This window comes from Cryptotermes secundus, unplaced genomic scaffold, assembly GCF_002891405.2.
Source record: "Cryptotermes secundus unplaced genomic scaffold, Csec_1.0 scaffold719, whole genome shotgun sequence".
Taxonomy (NCBI): Eukaryota; Metazoa; Arthropoda; class Insecta; order Blattodea; family Kalotermitidae; genus Cryptotermes; species Cryptotermes secundus.
In genome coordinates, this window is record NW_019719368.1 from 624,998 (window position 1) to 643,089 (window position 18,092).

Sequence of the window (18,092 nt, forward strand, 5' to 3'; positions counted from 1 at the left end):
CCACGTACAAAAACTACTGGGCTCAGTGGAAATCGCTCGCTGTGAGACTACAGCCCAAATAGTTATTCCTCGGAGCAGAGTAAAGGATGTGCTGACCGAACTACGCGGTGGACCGTTAGGAGGTCACCTGAATAAGGTTCGGCAAAGATTCTACTTGCCCCAAGCGAGAGCCGATATTGAGAAAAGGTGCCGATAGTGCGACACCTGTGGAGCCAATCGCGGATCGCGGACTATGAAACGGGGCCAACTGCACAAGTATAATGTCGGGGCTCCTTTCGAAAGAATAGCAATCCATGTAGTACAGCCCTTACCGCGAAGCGACCAAGAAAACCGATACTTCCTGATCGCTATGGATTATTTTACCAAGTGGTCGGAAGTGCTAGCAATTCCTTATCAGGAGGCGTCGACAGTAGCAGAAGCTCTGGTCACAAACATCTTCTGCCGCTTCTGCATACCTCGGGAGGTGCACAGTGACCAAGGCCGTAACTTCGAGTCTCATATACTACAAGTTTTGGAACTCCTGGGAGTGAGCAAGATACGCACCGCACCCCTGCACCCGCAGTCGGACGGCATGGTGGAGCGCTACGAGGGCACCTGCGGAAGGTCGTCGCAAGTCACAAGTCAGATTTCAATAAAATGTTCATTGTTTGCGAAGTTTCTAAATTCAAAACTACTTCGAATTGTAACTCTCAAGAATCCACGGTAAAATATTAATTAACTTGCTTATTTTTAATAATTTAAACGTTTAACTCCCCAAACACCTTTATCATCATATAAATAAAAATGTAAATGTCCGTTTGTCTCTGAACGAAAATCTCCGAAATTTCTTCACCGATTGCCTCGAAATTTTGCACAACGTTGCATTCGAATACGCGCGTTTTTTATATGCCTATTATATAGATGTCACACCTGTGACAGGTAAAACAGGTAAAAACATGTCACATGTTCGGAATCCAGGAGTTGCATAGTATAAGAGGTTCCGTTGCGTAACAACGGATGAAACCGGAAAGTATACTTCCATGGAAACGCAATAACAGTGGGCCGTTGCATAGGAATTGCCGAAACAACAAACGCGTTTCCCCGGATATGAGAGGATTAGAGGTTCCGTTGCGTAACAACGGATGAAACCAAACACTTCTACAAGGTGTTTTGCGCTAGCATTTCCTAAGCAACAGATGAAACTAACTCTTCGATAAGGTATTCCTTATCGCGTCCGACCGCTGGCTATATGTATAAGAGAGTGTAGCTCCGGCGACTGTTCAGTATCACGAGTGTCTCGAGTATCACGAGGTCACAAGTATCACAAGAGATTCCGAGTGAAATCACAGCACAGATCCTGAGTTTGCACTTAGAGTTTTGGATTCGACTCTGGCAGCGTTTCACCGGTGACAGACAACAGATGGCTCATTGTATAGCATCCGCCGAGGTATAAATAGTCCAGCTTGGACAAGAAGCAGTCAGGAATAGGATGAGTGATCCGGAAAAGGTGTGAGTTGGATGGTTGATCCGGTGGAGGGCATCCGGTTAGGTCTTCACCTTGTGAGAGATTGTCTGTTTTGAGTAAGGAGTGAGATTGGTTCGGGTGACTTCTACGGAAGGAGTTGAGCGGTCCCAGGTGACCATAATCTTGTGTTCGTCTGAATCGGGTTCATGCTGATTAGTGTGAGATTCGGCGAGTCCTAGGTCTGCGACGTGAGTGTCTGCGACAGGGGCTATTGGAGTTGTGGATTCAACAAATTGGATCGTGTGTGTGCAGTTGGTTGCTGTGAGAGACTTGACTTGACTTGACTTGACTTGACTCGACTTGAGATTGTCTGCGACCATCAAAGGAGTCTGTGGCTGGCGTATCGGTGGTGGGGCCGTCCCGTCTATAGCAGGCGAAATGACGGAGCCTACACTCTGTGAAGAGCGCTGGAGGGCTATCGTGGCTTCCTACGAGAGGAATCACGAAAGCCTGAAAAGTAACAACCCGGGCTGCGAAGAGGACATTGACCTCCTTGGCCAGGGCTTACGAACAATAGGGCGGCTGATTCATGCCTCGCCCTCCATTAACGGAAACGGCGCGGTATGGACCCAGCTATTAAGTAAGTCTGAGGACGAGAGGTCGGTTCTCTGTAGGCACCTCGACGGCAAGGCCCTGCTCACAGGCCTGCTCCGTCTCTATGCTACCACCCATAGGGAATTGCGAGAGTCGCTACTGCCCGAACCATCTGAATCTATCGAGGAATTTCGCGAGCAAAGGAGGCGTAAGCGAAATCCCTCGGAAGAACAGACCAAAAAACTCAAGCCGTCACCAAGCCCGAGAGACCCTAGAGTAAAGTCCCAGGCTGAAGTGACGACTAAAAACTTCTATGCGCCACTAAGGACATCGGCAATGGACGTCGCGGAGGAGACATCCGACAAGCCAGGAGAGGGGCAGCCATCGGCAAACAAGTCAGGTAGGCCGCCTCCCATTGTACTCACCTCTGCAACAAACCTGATACAATTGCAGAGGAAAATCAAAGGGATAGTCTCGGGCGATTTTGAGTTCCGCAACACCAGGAGCGGAACCAGAATCGTCATGAAGGAGATGGCTGACTTCCTTCTGACCAGAAAGTTCCTGGAGGCCAGTAAACTCCCGCACTTTACCTTCTTCCCCAAGGCTGAGAAGCCGATCAAAGCGGTTATCCGCCACCTCCCTCCCAACACCCCTGCGGAGGACATCTCCGAAGGTCTAACGACCCTTGGGTTTGACGTCGTGAGCGTCAAGCAAATGACGTCGACCCGTGGGTCGCCTTCGGAGGAGAGGACAGTCCGGAACCTCCCCCTCTTCCTCATCACCCTTTCCCGGTCGGACAAATCTCAGGAGATCTTCCGGCTGACCAACCTCTGCCACATTGCCATCAGGGTAGAGGCGTACAGAGGGCAGAATGGGCTCACCCAGTGTCACAACTGCCAGCAGTTCGGCCACGTCTGGGCGAACTGCAAACAACCCCCACGTTGTTTGTGGTGCGGAGGTGGCCACCTGCACAAGGAGTGCCCAGAAAAGGGGAACTCTGCGTCCACCCCGGTATGTTGCAACTGCCGATTGGCAGAGGGAGAAAAGCCACATCCCGCCAATTATCGGGGTTGCAAACATGCCAGGGAGGAGCAACAGAAAAGGAAGGCTCGGAGAACGCCCACAACTACCGCCGGGAGGGTGTTCTCGTCAACCACGGTCACACCAGGTGTCTCCTTCGCGGCGGCACTCAGAGGCGCTACAGCAGAACAGCAGCAGCGCCCCCAGGAAAGCCGGGTCCCAGTGGCTCCACCCACAACAAGGAGGCAGACCGCACCGGCCCCTGCACTGCAGAAAGAAACAGGTCAGTCAATCCAGGCTCCTCACGCCAGCAATCCATCTCTCGACAATATGTTGAGAGTAGTGACTATAGTGCAGCAAATTATGACAGAGGTCAGTGGTGCAGTAACGGAAGATGAAAAAGTATTGGCCATCACTAAAATTGTACTCAAACTCATGAAGCAAGATGGCCACTAGAGTTCATAGGCCCCTCAAAGTCATAGCATTTAATGCGAATGGCATTGGGAGGCAGCGCTATGAGCTCAGTAAACAGCTGCAAGACTTACACGTAGATGTGGCCCTGTTTTCAGAGACACATCTGAAACCTCATGAGAGGTTCTTTATTCCAAATTACCACTTTTACAGAACCGACCGCCAATCGGGCAGAAAAGGCGGAACTGCCGTTGCAGTTAGAAAAGGCATTCCCCACAACCATGTAGACCTGCCACCCCTTGTTTCAGTAGAAGCGACAGGGGTCTGCATACCAATTGGTAACAGCCAAGTACTACTTGCAGCTGTTTATAAATCTCCAGGCAGAGCCTGGAGTGATGCTGACATCACTGAGCTCTTAAGCTTTAGACGTAAGTCAATCTTGGCAGGTGATCTGAATTCTAAGAACCCATTCTGGAATAGCAGAGTCTCAAACCCCTCAGGCTTGAAACTCATTGATTTATTTAATAGGAGTGACTTCGAAATTTCAGCGCCACAGTGCCCCACTCACTATTCCCCTGCGGGTAATGGTGACGTGTTGGACATTGTGGTTCACCAAAATATCAGAGTGTCAGATGTCATCGTCTCTGATATTTTGGATTCAGATCACCTACCAATAGCATTCCACATACTGGATCACGTTAAGATTAGGAATCTTTCGGAACCTATTGAGAAAATTACAGATTGGGAGCGGTTTCAAAGTCTCGCCTCTGAGTTAATATCACCTCAACTAGAAATTAAGTCTGGGGTAGAAGCCGATAAAGCGGCACGCGAATTTGCAGCCTCTATTGCTTCGGCATATAGGTTGTCGACAAGTAAAGTTACACTTTCGGACATAAACAACGATCTACCTGGCCTAGATCGTTTGATAAAGTATAAGCAGAGGCAAAGAAAATTATGGCAAGAAACCAGGGATCCAGCATGTAAAACGGCAGTCAATTGGGTCACCAAAGCAATCAGGCGAATGACCCGAAAAAAGGCACTTGAACGGTGGGAAACAAAATTAGGTAACGCTGAAGTCACACCTCAGGCTATATGGCCCATTGCGAAGTCCCTCCTTCAGAGAGACGGACCAAGGGCACCAACTGCTATTCATGGTTCTTCTGGTCTTAAATTTCATCCTTCAGAAAAAGCCAACGAAATTGCTAACTATTTAGAAATTCAGTTCACGCCACATGACCTGTGCAGCGAAAACCATGAACGGCGGGTGGAGGCTAGAGCTCAAGCTCTGCTAGACACCGTTGACGACAGCCCCCCTCAAAAGATCAGACCATGTGACGTTCAGAAATTAATAAAATCCCTGAAATTAAAAAAGGCCTGTGGAATTGACGGCATCCCAAATGAATGCCTCAGGCACCTTCCAAGACGACCATTGGTTCACCTAACGCATTTATTCAATCATTGCTTTCGGCTCTCGCATTTTCCAAATACTTGGAAGGAAGCAAAAATAATAGCTTTACCAAAACCCGGTAAAGACCCGAAATTTCCTCAAAATTTACGTCCAATCAGCCTCCTGTCCACGACAGGAAAACTATTCGAAAAAGTAATTTTGAAATTCCTCAAGAAACACATTGAGGACAGAGGCCTGCTCAACGCAAGCCAGTTTGGTTTTCGTGCACGTCACAGCACGACTCTGCAATGTATGAGGCTGGCGGACCACGTGACCCTTAACTTCAACAATAAAATGTCTACGGCTGCAGTGTTCTTGGACATCGAAAAAGCCTTTGATACCACATGGCACTCAGGCTTGCTGTATAAGTTATCAAAATTGGAATTTTCACACAACTTAACCAAACTTATTGGGTCTTTCCTTTCTAATCGTAAATTCAGGGTCTCGGTAGAAGGCGAAATGTCAACGCCAAGGGAAATGCAAGCAGGGGTGCCACAAGGTTCTGTCCTTTCCCCTACTCTTTTTAATTTGTACATAAATGATGCCCCCCAAACTCAAGGAGTTCACCTGGCCCTCTTTGCGGATGACACCTGTCTATATGCGACAGATCGCAAAGAGGGTTTTATTGTTAGAAAACTCCAGCGCGGTCTCAACTCAATGGAGACCTGGTGTGAGCGCTGGAATATAAAAATTAATGAGGACAAGACTCAGGGGATCTACTTCTCTCGTAGTCGTCGACCGCCTGAGTCTTGTCTTACTCTAAATGGAAGAAATATTCCATTTGTAAATAGCGCAAAATATCTAGGTGTAATCTTCGATAAAAGAGTGACATGGAGATTACACATAGAAATGATCGAAGCCAAGGCCTTCAGAACATTCATCAGAGTATATTCCCTATTCAAAACTGAGCGACTGAGCGCTAACATTAAACTGACCCTCCACAAAGCTCTCATTAGATCCGTAATGACTTATGCTAGTCCCGCCTGGGAGTTTGCGGCAGACACCCATCTAGTGAAATTGCAGCGCCTGCAAAACAAGGTTCTCCGCACCATTGGCAATTTTCCAAGGCGCACACCGATCCGCGAACTGCACATGGCATTCAAAATCCCATACGTATATGACTTTATAACAAAATTATGCAGGCAACAAGCAGAAGTCATACAAAATCATGATAATGAGAATGTTCGTAATATTGGTCAAGGCGAAGCCCGACATAGAAAGTATAAGAGGCTTAAACTTGGCGGCGGTCAGGCATACGACCGTTCAAGTGACTAAACTGCCGTAGTGGCGAATACTAGTAATGGGGCATAATCTGCTGTACTGAGCCTGGACTGACAGAGGCCTTGTACATATTGTTATAAAAAAAAAAAATATATATATATATATATATATATATATATATATATATCAAATTGTATATGTGTAAATACAGACAATGGACTGTTAACTGCAGACTGACTAACAAATGACAGACCCGACCTCTCGTCAGAGAGGGCGCCCCCCAATGGACAGGACAGTAACTTTCATTCAAAAAAGAAATATCTGGTCATGAGCCCCAGCTGGGGCTCGACACCAAGACATACAGACTGACTGACCGTCAGTTGTAACTGAAACTTGACTTGACTTGACTTGACTTGACATGAGGAAGCAGTCAGTCTCGGGGCAGATGCCGAGGGATACAGAAGAGAGTCTGGAAGTAACCGCCGAAGGAGTCAGTCTCGGGATAGCTACCGCCGAATGTAAACAGTTTCGATTTATTTTCATTTTGATTTAATTATTTCGTGTGACATTGCGTTGGAATTGGGCTGTGTCGTTTACCATAGCGTTCATTTCGTGAGTATAGTTTATTTTTCGTTGTTTTTCATTTTGTTTTCTTAACCGTTTTCCTTATTTTTCAGTGCAATTGGCGGTGGGACTGAGCTGTGTCGATTGATCTGCTTTGAATTGAAATATTTCGTTAGACTGAGCCACAGCAACGCGTGGCCGGGTACAGCTAGTTTAATTGATAAAAGCAAATTTGAATAGGATTCCTGAGAAGGACAACTGAGGAACTCTGTTTTTAATTCGATTCCCGGTTGGGACAAACGATTTTTTTTTCTCCTGTTCTCTACATCGTCCAGATCGGCTCTGGGTCCCGACCAGCGTATCTACTCGTAATGTGAATAGAGGACCATTTCCTAGGAGGTAAAGCGGCTGGAGCATGAAGCTAACCAGTACCTTCAATACTGGCGAGGTGAAGAATGCATGAAGCTATGCCTGCACTTCCCCCCCCCCCAACGACACGCCTTCATAGCGTTGTCAAGACAAATTCAACGTGTCTAAATTCATTTTCGCTCTTCTCTTCATGTGTTTCATTCTTACTACCGTGATTTTGTCTTCATCTCGTTTGCGTACAGTCCAAGCTTCGAAATCGTAAATAAACACGAGTCGGACTTAGTTCTTCTACACAAGGGGGCCCAAAAGTCAATTAACTAAAAAGGTATAGCTATCCCTGTAACAGGCCGTCGAGGTTCCCACATTTTCTAGACAGTCGGCTCACAGATAGCGATGAGGTTGTCAGCCTTACGCGCCGGCCGCCCTTTACCCACAGGAAGATTCCTGATACTCATTTCTGTTAGAGGTTGAGTCGATCCCAGCGCCATATTGCGGATGGAAGGATTTGAGATTCTCAGAGCAGCGTTTTATGTAAAGTTGTATCTTCTGCGATAGAGATTATAAGGCATTATATCCCAGATGATAAAACTCTTCAGTTCAGGAATAAATTAAGTGCAACTACTGAAATACATGTAGATATATCTACTCTTGTAAGTGAGAACATTAGTCCATATAGAAAATATTGTCACGTGTTGGGTATGTCACGCGACAAATAACTTCACGTGGGTCTCGGATTTAGCGAATCTTTATTGGATACTCACTCTTACTCTCTTTACAATTATCATCAGTTGTAGTATCACTTGGTTTCTGTCTCAATTCCTTAATACTCAACTTATGTTAGAGGCCAGGCCCTTTATATAAGGCGCACGCGGACTCAATAGAGGACACCCGTAGCCAAGGTTCGATCTCACGTGTTCGGCAATCCGTTGCTTCCGGAATGCTCCCTATAGATTACAGCGGTAGCGCGTTTCGTCTCATCCGTTGTTGCTCAACGACAATTCGTTGCTACGGGAACTCCACAATTTCCACGTATTCGTTGTCGTCTCCGTTCCGATTGTAGCGGTTGTCGCGGTGATGGACGTAAGGTAACGCGTCACAAAATTAAAATACCGCCATTTCGTTGTTCTGTCAGCATCAAATTCACCGGCTTCTTCTTAAATATGTAACATTAAAACATTAGCCGGTCACGGTAGCCGAGCAGTCTCAGGCATGTGCTGTCTTCGCTCGCTCGGAAGCCGGGATCGTGGGTTCGAATCCCACACAAGACATGGATGTTTGGTGTGTGTATGCGTTTATTCTGTGCTTGTGTTGTCCTGCGTTTAGGCAGAGGCCTTGCGAGGAGCTGATGGCTCGTCCAAGGAGCCCTACAGTCTGTAAAATAGTCAAAAAGAACAACAACCTCGACACCGTAAAGGCATAAGAGGAACGCATGAGGTAAGTAAAACATTATCCTGAAGCACTCCGCCATGAAGACGTTCGTGAGGCTGGACATACAGATGTGCCATTCTTAATACTAGCCGTAGATGGAGGTGAGTGATCAGCTTCACTACCCGGCCGCTTTACCCCGTGCAAAGTTCCCGACAGCCATTATGCAGCAGACTCAGTGGGCCCCAGAAGCGATGTGGACGCTGTAGAGTAAAGAAAACCTCCTTCACATGCAGAGAATGGAAGAGTAATTCCTCCTTCATCCAGGACACGCCTATTCACTATACCAACTGAGCTATCCCGGCCCCACAAGAAAAAAAGTAAAAGTAAACCTATCCCTCTAACAGGCCACGGAGGCCCATAGGGTTGTGAGATGTTGAGGTTTACACATTTCACAGACAATCGGCTCATAGATGGCGGTAAGGTTGTCAGCCTTACGCGCCGAGCGCCTTTTACCTAACCTAACCTAACCTAACGCTTAGTTGAAATAAATCTTGCAACCCACAGTAATGTGTTCCGTTATCTAACCTAACCCTTAGAAGAAATAAACCCTGCAGCCCACGGTAATGTTCCCTAATCTAACCTAACCCTTAGAAGAAATAAATCTTGTAGCCCATGGTAATGTTCCCTAACCTAACCTAACCTAACGCTTAGTTGAAATAAATCTTGCAACCCACAGTAATGTGTTCCGTTATCTAACCTAACCCTTAGAAGAAATAAATCTTGTAGCCCATGGTAATGTTCCCTAACCTAACCTAACCTAACGCTTAGTTGAAATAAATCTTGCAACCCACAGTAATGTGTTCCGTTATCTAACCTAACCCTTAGAAGAAATAAATCTTGTAGCCCATGGTAATGTTCCCTAACCTAACCTAACCTAACGCTTAGTTGAAATAAATCTTGCAACCCACAGTAATGTGTTCCGTTATCTAACCTAACCCTTAGAAGAAATAAATCTTGCAGTCCACGATAATGTGTTTGCAGTATATTTCCTGGTAAACCGCATGCTATGGTGTAAATGTCCAGACAGACCGCAGGTAAGAGGTTAGCTTAGGTTAGGGAACACATTACCGTGGGCTGCAAGATTTATTTCTTCTAAGGGTTGGATTAGGTTAGATTAGGGAACACATAACCGTGGGCTGCAAGATTTATTTCTTCTAAGGGTTAGGTTAGATCAGGGAACATTGCCGTGGGCTGTAAGATTTATTTCTTCTAAGGGTTAGGTTAGGTTAGGTTAGGTTAGGGAACACATTACCGTGAGTATTACGCCGTGGTGATAGGGGGCGTGGAGGAACCCCTCCTTGCCACCACAGCTTACGCTGCAAGGAGTTAACACAATAATCCTAGCTTACCCTCAGCTATGATTCTTCTGGTTCAGGACTTCCTTCGTCACGTAAAGCTGTCACCATCTTAATATATCTTAACTGGGGTGATGAAATTACTAAGGGCCGGGTAGCGCGGTGGTCGAGCGTTCTCTGTTGGCTGGCCCTTTCATCACTGTCACCTCTTATTATTGTCGTAGAGCGGGCGTGTCAGGTCCGACCCGCCTCTACCTATGGTCTGTCACACCATATATTATCCTCTACGACAGGGGTGGATTGGATATCTCATCGCTGTCGCCAATTATGTCTTAGTAACGGGGGTGGGTGGAGGTAGCAATTTCTGCTACCACTTAGTACGTCTTAACGGGGCGTTGATATAAAGGTTACTAAGCGCTGCCTGCGTGGCAGGTGCCTACCCCTGTCCATTAGTACCTCCCCTTAACTGTCGTTGCATTCGGCTGCTGCTGCCTTTCGTTTTGGTAGGATCCTCGGGATTCGTCATGGAAAGGTTGATTATGGAGGGGTGAATCACATTCCCGGTGCATCCTACTCTAACTGCCCTGTCTATTTACACTCTTATTTACAATATTTACAATATTAACAAGGCAGACTTTCAGTCGGGACTACATAGTGTCTTTACTTTCATGCTAAGCTTCCTCATGTTCTCCCCTTCGGGGGTGTAGGCCTTCAGCCTCTCTCTCTCTCTCTTTCGACTCCTGAAGCTATGCGATTATAATCGCATAGCTTCAGGAGTCGAAAGAGAGAGAGAGAACGATGAACGTCGAACGATGAATAATTATTCATCGTTCGACGTGAAACTTTTTCCTGTCTCCATTTCCTACTATTCATTACATAATTCTACACTATCATAATACTTCACCCTTAAGATACTTTACCCCTAATGTTATGCATATTGAAAACCTACATACAGTTATCACAAAATCCATGGTCGCCACTATGAGCAACAAATATGCGTGCTCCGCATACTACCAGTAATCATAATACACTATTACGACAACCATGTCTACCACACTAACCCTTGCCTGTTACCTGCCACATTATTTTTCTTATTCTACCCTAAGGGCTCGCTGGCACACTGGAGTTTGCTTTCAACATTTTACCACAACACTTTTATCAACAATAATGTTTAACAGCATGGCTTATAGGAGTAAAAAGACTTACTTTCGATAAGAGACGCAGGCTAGATTCCACCACTCGTAAGACCCATCTCGAACAGAGCCTCCGGCTGACAACTGAATATTATGTTTTTGATCAGATCCTAAGTCTCCTGAATTCAGCAATTTATATCATTAACTTGCTGACTCTGCGGTTGGCGAAAGAGGGAGGTTAACTCCTCCTGTCGTCCTCAATTTCGGGGTGGAGGGTTTCCATTGGCTACCCTTTGGCTGTGGGTGGGCCCGTGGTACCTCATCGCTGCGTATTTGATAATAATATTATTCTCCAGTGACCCAGTTAGCGGAGCTTCTTACTTATGCGATTAGGCATAAATGCTGATCATCAACATTCTTAACCTAATTCCCTAGTCCATGTGTTGTCATCTTTGCTCGATTGCTGTAAAACACTCTTCGCAAGTCTCGATACATTTAGGCAATGCATTTTGACTTCTAGTCTCAAAATTGCGGCGCAACAGTGGGCTGCAAGATTTATTTCTTCTAAGGGTTAGGTTAGGTTAGATTAGGGAACACATTACCGTGGGCTGCAAATTTATTTCTTCTAAGGGTTAGGTTAGGTTAGATTAAGGAACATTACCGTGGGCTGCAAGATTTATTTCTTCTAATGGTTAGGTTAGTTTAGGAAACATTACCGTGGACTGCAACATTTTTTTCTTCTAAGGGTTGGGTTAGGTTAGGGATCATTGCCGTGGGCTGCAAGATTTATTTCTTCTAAGGGTTGGGTTAGGTTAGGATACATTACCGTGGGCTGCAAGATTTATTTCTTCTAAGGGTTAGGTTAGATTAGAGAACATTACCGTGGGCTGCAAGATTTATTTCTTCTAAGGGTTAGGTTAGATTAGAGAACATTACCGTGGGCTGCAAGATTTATTTCTTCTAAGAAAATTAAATATATTGTCACGTGCTGGATCTATAGCGCGACAAATAACTTCACGCCGTATTGAATATAGCGAAGTTATTGCATATTCACTATTACAATCACACAATTTACAATCTCACAATTACTGCAATCGGCAGTATCACAAAATATCATATCAAATCTTCTAACAACGCATTCGGGTCTTCTTTCCGCGACTGCTGCTATATTTCAACTGTCTTCGGCGGCTGCTGCATTTTAACTGACTCCTTAGGCACTGTAGTTGTCTTATAATCCCTCAGCTGGACAACGGGAAACGCCTCGCTTCCTTGTCGCCTAGTCGTGTTTACAAAGGCGTTGTTGGGCAACGCTGCCGAGAGTTGTTTACTGCTGCCTAGTAACCGCAGCATCCACCGCTACGTCACCGCGCGGAAGGGGGCGGATTGTTGACTGGCCTGTTACCGTAGTAGCGACAGCACCCGATATTGTTACGTCACCGCTGACGGGGGAAAGAATGTCCTCCATAGCGCAATACGTCACAATATGTACATATGAATAAATATAAAGCACGACTGTTCATTGTTGTTTTTTTACGAATAATGCTCCGTTAGACCGCATGCTAAAGTAACACCCACCATTCTTAAGATCGGAACAAGACGGAGGTAAGTCATCAGCTTCATGCACCTGCCGCTTTACTCCTCTGTACCCATTGAATAGAAGGGCTGGATAAGCCCCAGAACCGATTTGAGCGTTGTGAAGAAAGAAAATTATTTTACCCCTATCGAGAATCGAACCAAGATTCCTCAACCGTCCAGCTATACTGACTGATATATCTTCGTTCCGAATCCATCACTTCGATATATTTCACTTAAATCAATGCCTTCGAACCGAATGGGTCGAAATCATATTTATTATACGTATGCGCCTGATCACTTAAAGGCAGAAATGTGTATCTGGGATACTGGATGAAAATATATACAGTGAAGGCAAAAAATACGAAGTTGTACCTGTGCTTAATTAATTATCACTCCATGAAGACGTATGATGGGGCAGAGGTACACCTCCATTCTTGACTTCAGTACTGGATGGAGCTGAGTAGTCAACTTGACGCCTCGGCAGCTTTTCCCGAGGGGAAAAGCCCCTGGTATCCATTGGATAGGAGGCTGAATGGCACCCAGAGCCCGTCTGGACACTGTGGTGTAGAGGAAAAATCTCTTGCCCTGTCCCTGCCCATAGCCCTTCTATACCGATTAAGCTAGTTCACTTTTACAGAGCAACACCTCAGTATTTGGACGGCCCTGCCAGTCAGTGCATACCCTCCTTATAAGGGTCACGGAATAATATCCGACTACATTACTGCGTTGCGCTGAAGGCTGCTTGTTTTAAAAGACGCTTCAACGCAACATAATCCATTTTCAAACCATACTTCACGGATGTACACAAGAAAGTAGGCACATCTGAAAAGGTCCTGTTGCGTTTCGGTAAGTGACTGTACAGCAAGTGGATGCCATTTGAATACAGATGAGAGTGTTGCTAATTGAAACGGCAGTAACGCCCGGAACACACGACAATGAATGGGTTTCCACCCCGACAACTGGCCTCATCTGATGTCGCCCATATTCCAGCTCCGTACACAGTCATGCCATGTCTTTCTTCAGGACGAACTCTCTGTACTGACTCGACGTTTCTACCTGTCAGGTATTATTATCACCTTTAAATGCGCGTAAGGCTGACAATCTCACCGCCATCTGTGAGCCGATTGTCTAGAAAATGTGTGATCCTCGACGTCTCTCAACATTACGGGCCTCCACGACCTGTTGTTACAGGGATAGCCTTACTTTCTGCTACACGCAATAATATTGTAACGTCTTATATGTCGTCCATCGCTGAGCAATGAAACAATGGAAACTGCTGAGACCGTTGTGTAGGAATATCCGTAGCAACGAGTGTTCACTGGGTAACAACGCTCGGTAAGCACCCCTCGTCGCTAGGCTAACGTCACGCAACAGAGGAGTCCTTGCAGCGACTGTTGCTAGGCAATCGGTAAACGCGTTTTCTGTGTGGTCAGTGCGGAAGCTACATAACGAGAGTACTCGTCAGGCACATATGAAGTCTTCTAAATCACGCTTGGCATTGAGAGCGGCGGAAGCAGGCGCAATGGAACCAGGAATGCCAAGCCTGATTTAGAAGACTTCATATGTGCGATGGTGCGTGCAACAGTGGATTAGAAGATCTGGCGTATGTAAGTCAGAGACAAAGCTGCATTAGAGTGTAATTGAGCAAGTGCGTGTAACCAAGCTGTCAATAAATCCAATCATCCGAACTACAACCCGTCACTTCGTCACGCGTACACTCCTACACGTGACAATATATAAAATCCAGTCCGTACCTCACAGGAAACACATTACGTTTCCGCTACAAAGTACAACCGGTTAATGCTGTTTATGGAAACAGTCGCTATTTATTGTCAGAACCATATGGAACCCAAATACAGTCTGTGGGTAGAGTTTCTGTATGTTAAAGCAGGTGATATATAAAGTAACCACTAGGCTTATAGGATTAAGAAGATAAGGAAAAACTATACCTGTAACAGGCTATGGGGGCCCAAACGGTTTTGAGACGTCGAGGCTCCCATATTTTCTAGACAATCGGGTCATAGATGGCAGTGAGCTTGTCAGCCTTCATACCGCCCGCCCTTTACCCCCAGGATGATTCTGTTAGACACTGAGTCGACACCAGGGTCATAGTGCTGCTGGAATGATTAGGTCAATCGAACGCGCGACCTTCCGGCTTGGAGCACAGTCCCACAGCCAACTACGCTACCGGGTTAACGTTAAAAAAGTAAAATTATTCATGGGCTTAATCAATTACCACGCCATGAAGACGTATGGGGAAGTTGAAATATAGCTCCACTATTCTTAATCTCGGCACTAGATGGAGTGGGAGGTCAGCTTCAAGACCCTTCCGCTTTACCTCCGGCGAAGGAGCACCTGCTACCAACTATACAGGAGACTTGGTGGGATCCACTGTTGGTCTGGACTATGCAGAAAAGAAACATCTCTTGCCCTTACCGGGAACCGAACCTTTCACTCCTCAGTCGTCCGGCCCGTAACCTAGTCGCTATACCGACTAAGCTATCTCGGTTTCCATTACGAAACTAGACATATTTGCCTACAAATTACAATAATATACTCGTGCCAGAGAACAGGACACGGAAATCATTAACGCAACAGTCATTCTTGCTAGAGGCTACCGAATTCCAGTGATCCACTGTTAAAAATGCATACGAATGCAACTCAGAATTATTCAGACGAAACAGTAGAGCAGATTCATGCTACAAGATCGACGCATAAGCTTGAATATAACGAGACTCCCTCTTTTTAATGACAAAGGTAGGGAACCCAGTGCCTGCAGGTATAGCTGGGCCACGCTGTTCCTGAGGGATATAAATACTGGGCCCTGGCCCTCCAGGTTGGCGGAGTCTCGAATCTGAGACAGTAAAATGTGGTCATGAGTCCCGTGGAACTCGGACCCGAGAATAACTGCGCTGGCGAGGACCAGCAACAATTGTGAACGATAGACCCACCCTCTCGTCAGAGAGGATGTTACGTATGGATTATAACCGCAAGAGTTCAGTTGAAAAGAAAATTACTGGTCGTATGGTAGGCTGCACACCGGCATGCGTCAAGACACGATGTCTGCGACATGACACAAAGAAAGGAGCATAGTTGAAACGAATGAGATTATGAAAACCGCCACACAGCGGTCTGAGTCATGATGCTGACGAATCACGAATGAAGCAAGGCTGCGTCTTTTGTCTCATGTCTTAATGCTTGTCTTGACGCAGTTGGTGTGCGGACGCCCTAAGTCTCAAGGGACTTCGCGCCAAGAGAACTAAATGGCGGAAAACCGCCAGTCGCAAAGTAACTCCGACTCTCTGACACTAACTCAATGACAAAATCACAAAAAGAAAATGTTTTTCTTTTGGACAAAACCGGGTCACATATACTGGGGAGTCCAAAAAATGTACCGTAACTGGTCAGGTGTATCTCGATATGCTTCAGACATCGACTTTCCTTGCCATTCGAGAACTGTTTGGAGATGAGAGATTGTACCTACAACAAGATGGTGCTCCACCTCATAACCATTGAGATGTCGGGGCGTACTTGGATGACACTCTACCTGGACGATGGACAGGTCGAGTACCCAACACGGTCTTCAGACCTAACATCTCTCGACTTCTACCTATGGGGAACCTTGAAGGATGAAGTTTAACGCACTACGAGAAATCATCGAAGCGTCGTGTGCAGGCATCTCACCGGATACACGGATAGCTGTGTAGTTTTCAATCCGCCTTCCTACCAGACCGGACATAGTACATGTAAATTGAGGTACCCGTTAAATAATATCAAAACTAGATAATACTACACGCATACCAATGGGCCTCCAAAGGCCGTGCAATAGCTCAAGCGGTTAGTCGCAGGCTTCCCACCGAGGCGGTCCGGGTTCGATCTCGGGTCCGGTCAAGTGGAATTTGTGGTGGACAAAGTGGCGCTGGGGCGGGCTTTCTCCGAGTACTTCGGTTTCCCCTGCCAATCTTAATTCCACCAAATTCTCCCATCATAACCACCCGGGGCAGGCTACAATAGGCCAATCAGTGGCCGCCGTGCCGACTGGACCAAGTTGGACTCCAACCCCCCACTAAGCGAATTTAAAAAAAAAAGGCCTCCAAGCATTTTAACCACTTCATACGTGTATACAAGCAAGCAAGCAAGCTGTAGTCATATGTCTCCAAAAACACTATGACATAACATTAAGATTGCAATAACCTATTCTAATTATATAACTTATCTCGTTTAAAATCTTTACTTTTTATTGTATTTCATGGTACATTGTCTAAAATCCAACAGTGCACTGCATTATATAGTACGCAATTCAATAGCTTAAGAACATATTAACTGTGTATTTTCCTGATTATGGCTTTCTAAGAAGCCGAAACATGCAGCAAAATACTGTTTAACATCAACTGTTTTGCTGTTGAGTGGTGTAACGGATTTTAATAAAGAAATTTATATTTTACAAATATTTTTATTGAGAAAATAAACGGAGCCAGAAGACAATGGTTTTCACATGACAGCGGAAATGTCAAAAAGTTTTACGTACGGCATGCATCGTCCATACTGTGGAAAGAATCACGCCTCAAATGTGTGGCAACGCATTTGAATACCGGATAGACAACATGCGAGCAACAGACGGGCTCTGGTGGAAGCGCAGAAAAACTGACGAAGAGGGGAAAAGGGAAAAACCTTTCTCAGTAGGCGCTTCATGTCGTTTAACTTGTTTTCTCCTCGTTCTATTCCTTCTCTGAACAAAAATATTTAAAATGTCTGCATTCTTTCTCCAACACATTGCATAATTCTGTGCATTTCTTCTTTCTACTTATTCTTAAGGACCTGAAAATTAGGCAACCCTTCTTCCCAAACAAACATTTAATTACTTATTATTATTATTATTATTATTATTAGAGGGGGTGGGTTTCCCCATGCACTACGAGCAGTTATTGGTCCATTGACTCATGGAGCTGAGCCCTTCTGGAGGAGCCGCCAATTCTGCAACTACTCAAGAATTTCCCAGCATTTTATGAAACCCGAAGGTTCATTACCGTGTTCACAAGAGCCCTCCACTGGTCCCTATCCTGAGCCAGATCTATCCAATCCATCTCATCCTATCTCTCTAAGATCATTCTAATATTGTTCACCCACCTACGCCTTGGTCGTCGCTGTGGTCTCTTTCTTTCTGGTTTTTCCACCAATATCCTATACGCATTCGTCTCCCCACTCGTGCTACATGACCTGCCCACCTCATCATCCTTCACTTGATCATTCTAATTATACACATATTAAAAACATTTGAAAAAACTCACTTTATATTCTAGCTAATACGGTAATATGAAAGCAATTCATTTCTGCCAAAAGAAACCGAACTTATTTTTTTAAACTTATTTATTCAAATTTTAAGCACAAACCTTCAATCCCCTTCAAAGTACTCTCCACTTACACTAATACACTTGTCTAGTCTTTTATTCCATTTTTCAAGACATTGTCTAAATTAATCTTTTGAGATGCTTGACAGCGCCTCCGTCGTTTTTTCCTTTCATGTCTCTTTTCATTCGAGGAAACAAAAAAAAAAAAGGCGCACGGGGCAAGGTCGGGGGAGGAACAGGGGG

At 45.5% G+C, this 18,092-nt stretch overlaps 1 protein-coding gene across 3 annotated transcripts in view; it reads right to left on the reverse strand.

Annotated features, from left to right (window-relative positions):
• The window catches only part of LOC111865139 (protein N-terminal asparagine amidohydrolase), a 228,724-nt gene that overhangs the window by 191,058 nt on the left and 19,574 nt on the right, over positions 1-18,092 (reverse strand). The window lies entirely within an intron of this gene.